Source organism: Elephantulus edwardii, unplaced genomic scaffold (genome assembly GCF_000299155.1).
Source record: "Elephantulus edwardii isolate Elephantulus edwardi_28Jun2011 unplaced genomic scaffold, EleEdw1.0 scaffold00091, whole genome shotgun sequence".
NCBI lineage: Eukaryota > Metazoa > Chordata > Mammalia > Macroscelidea > Macroscelididae > Elephantulus > Elephantulus edwardii.
In genome coordinates this window covers 5,573,178-5,577,408 of record NW_006399841.1, presented here as the reverse complement: position 1 = coordinate 5,577,408, position 4,231 = coordinate 5,573,178, and positions in this window count along the sequence as shown.

Genomic DNA, 4,231 nt, shown 5'->3' with positions numbered 1-4,231 from the left:
TGTGCACATGCACAAATGTATACTCCATGTTGTTGTTGTTGTTAAGTGCCTGTCAAGTCAAGTTGAGCAGAGCAAGACTCATAGCCTCATAGCAACTCTATGAACAGAAGACTTAAACATATAGCTATGTATTATTCATAACTTAATCGTTACATATTGTACACCACATACACATATGTTACAATTTATAAGGAGAGAACACATGATAAAGTTACAAGAAGCTGCGCTACAATCCCATGGCACACGGTTCAAATCCACCAGCTCCTCTGGGGAAGAAGGATGGGCAATCTTCTCCCATGCAATTAACTGCCTCTGAACACCCATCAGAGGGTCAGCTCTGAGTTGGTTGCAACTCAACAGTACAGACCAACAACAACAGGTGAAAAGTATACATAAATTGTTTCTACTATTCTTGTGATTTTTTAAAATTTTTTTTTTAGGGGTAAGTTTGAAATAATTTAAAAAAAATAGAGAATTATGGTGGAAAAACAAACTACAAAATCTCTAGAGTACACACACACACACACACACACACACACACACACACACACTTCTGACTCAGGATGGCCCTGGAGGGCAGAGTGGAGTGGCCCCAGCATTTCAGGGGCTGTAATCTCAGCAGCAGCTGACGACCACCTGTTCTCTGCTCTGAAGTACAGACATGGACAGTGCTGTGCTGACATCTTTATCATCCTCGCTTATCTTTGCGTTTTCTAACTCAGGGCTGGGAATCTGAGGTACTAGGGTTAGGTTGGGCAACCAGAAACAATAAAAAGATAACATCGGGAAATAACCTGCCCAGTTTGTCCACAGTTACCAGTAAAAGCAGTTGGGTGGGTATCATGCCAGGGACCACGTGTTCTGGCAGTCATGAGTTCTAGGATGATGTTATCACCATGTTGTCCTTACAGGAGTCTACCATCTCTCAACAGGTCAAATGTTCAAGTGGAGTCGGCCTCAGAACAAAAAGAAAATGAATGATTGTTTCAAGCACTTATTTCTACTGCCTTCCTACCTGTCAATGTCCCTGCTTCCTCTCTTTTGCAGAACGTTTTGCTCCTTGTGTTGGATTCATCACCAAGGCCTGTTTCTTTCTCACCTGGGCCCCCAAGTTTTAGTCCTTGCAGTGTTTTCCAGGTGGCCCAGCTCAGTGGGAGCTGCACTGCTAACTGAAAGGCCGCACTTCTCTGGTGGTTCAAATCCACCAGTCACCACTACAAGAAAGAAAGACAGCCAACTTGCTCTTGATCAAGTTATAGCTTCAGAAACCTCCGAGTGATTCAACCAGACATTGATTCCAATCTGGCAGCAAGTTTGAGTTTTAACTTTTAGCCACATGGGCGGTTGTGGCTTCTTTCCTCTTACCTGATCATGGGAGCTTTCTAGTTACAACTGTGTGCGGCCTGTTTCACTTGACCTTCACCAACTGGGTCACCTGCGTCCTTGATGATGTGCAACTGTCAAAACCTAATCAGGGGATTTTACATAATAATCTTAATTTCCAGCGTCTCTTGAAAGATCAGAAGGTCTGGTGACAATAGCCCCACAGGTCCCCTGCTAACAATGAATCAGTCACACCTATTGTGACATTCCTTTTTGTTGCTGTTGTTTATAGAGGTAGATGCCACAAAAGATAGAAACAAACCATTGGCCATGTCAGCAATCCTCATGTGTACATTTCAAGGACGTTGGTCATTGTGTTGTTGTTCGTGACTTTTCTATCACCCTTAGCTGAAGCTCAATGCTGGACATTTTTTTTTAATATATTATTTTTTTTTTTAGTGCTGGACATTCTTTAGATGAGGTGTTCTCCATTCACTCCAGTTTCTGATTTGACCAGCAGGTCTGAGAGGGGCTTAAATTGCCATTTTTGGGTCAGGCATTTGGTCACAATTTCTAGGATGGCTGTGTCAGACACATCCTTAGACAACTTCTCAGATTCTTTCAGTCATGGTTTCTTACCTGTGTCCTGAACCTTAGGCTACCTGCTTCCCTTCAGCTGTCCCTGAGACACACCTGCCACCAAAAATGGGTCATCTAGAGTCTCTGACTCCTCCGGCCTCACTGGATTCAAGCATCACTCTTCCAAAGCAGTTGTCAAGTTAATTAATAATGTAGACAAGTTAATTCTCCAGCTGAGAGAACTTGGTGCAGTAGAAGACCACAGATGGGGAAAGATGTAGCAAATAACTGAGCTAACAAGTAACTTCTCTCTCACACACAGATTACTGTTCCCAAGTTCTGGCTCAGCCTCCAGAGACATCTCGTGTGGTCTAGTGGGGGCACCAGCTGAGGAACGGCGCTGGCTCCTACGCTGTCCAGGAAGCAGCAGCCAGGACGCTGGCCTGTCACTTTGCACTGCTTCCCATCCTCTTCTCATTCATTCCCCTTTCCTCTCACTCACACTCCCTCACAATTTGGAACTGTATCTTCCAAAGTACTCAGGTTCCTCACTTACCAACTATCTCATTGTCTGACCATTTACAATAGTAGAAAATCTAAGATATTAATGATACACATCTGGCAGCAACAAACAGTAAGGTGCTAGATGAGAGTAACATTGACTGTGATGGTTGAAGTTGTCAGCTTGGCTGGGGCACGATTCTCTGTGAGCGGTGTGCCAGTTACGTAATGATGTGATTGGACAGTTATGTGGTGATGGTGTTAGCCTCCATTTTAATACAACACAGTTTCCATTTTTGATAATTGGAACCTAGCCATATTGATAAATGAGCAATGGGCACATCAGCACTTCATCTTTGTCTTGTGGTTTTGGTTGTGCTGTCGGGTCAGAACCAAAGCAAAGCACACCCTCCAGGAATCTTCAGAGGCAGTCACTCACACAGGAAGAGACTATCTTTCTCCAGAGGAGCAGCTGGTGGATTAGAACTGCGTGCCTTTGGAATTGCAGTGCAGCTTCTTACACTAGGCTACAAGGGCTCCCTAAGAGCCAACCCTAGGACAAATCCTTGTATTAGGCTTTGTTATCCTGGGAGCCTCACACTCGACCTCATGGCCATCAACTCAGTGAGGACTCATGGTGACCCTCCACCCGGGTTCCACAGCTGAGAACCTTCATGGGAGGAGCATGTTCATCTTTCTCCCATGGGGCTGCTGGCAGATTCGAACCACTTGAGATACATCTTCCAGTTAGTAGCACACTTGCTACAGACCATACCACCACAGCCTAGGATGATGTCATTATTTGCTCAGCATATTGAAATGGCTCTGTGGACTCTCATTTCCTGTACCTTCCTCTTGAGTCTAGGGAGTTCTGGTGGTCTAGAAGGAGTTGCACTGCCAGCCCAAAGACAAGTGGTTCAAATCTATCAGCTGCTCCAAGAAAGAAAGGCAATCTCTCCCATGCAATTTACAGCCTCTGAAAACCCACTGGAGGGTCAGCGCTATGTTAGTTCCAACTCCATGGCAATGAGCTGTTGTTTCTGACATCAAAGACTTTGGGATTATCCTCTTATATTTGCTTTCAGGACCAAACTAATTTCCTGTTCAAACCCCATTCTTAAAACCTCTTTCTTGAAGTAATTAATTACTGCTCTACCTTAAGTTCTCTCCATCTGGAAATGTTCATAGTATTCTGTATCTAACCTAGCTTTTTCAAATTGCTTTCAATTTTGGGCTATCAGTCAGTTAGGACTTAGTCTTTCTTATGGGAATCACTTTGCTGGGGGCGGGGGGGGGGTCCCTTCACTGTTTGTTTTTTCCCTTCACCTTTAGACCTTTCCCCGTTTGTGGACGTTGATTTCTCTGCCAAAGTATCTTTACTTTTCAGTCGTTGTTTCCAGCTAACTTCTCTTCCATTTTTTTTCTTTTTTCATTCTTTTGAGGAGCTCAAGAATGATTTTTTACAAGAAGCCTTCCCAGACTCACTCTCTGACTAGGTTACCCAATCTTTTTCTGGGCCAGCACATTATTTCACATCTTTATTCCAGCTTCTTCTGTGGTGTCACAATCGATTTATCTGTCTTCTCCCCACCTTGAGTTTCCTGAAGTTTTTTTCTAATTTGATTTTTTTTAAATTTTATTATTTTTGTATGAGTGTACCGTCAAATCAGATCTCACTGGTACAGGAGGAGATTGTCCCTCCTTCCCCGGCAGAACATCTGGTGGATTCGAACCGTGCACCTCTGGGATTGTAGTTGCAGCTCCTTGCCACTAGGCCACCAGAGCTCCCCTGAAGTTTTTTTCTAACACAGCTTCAGGCACATCTAAG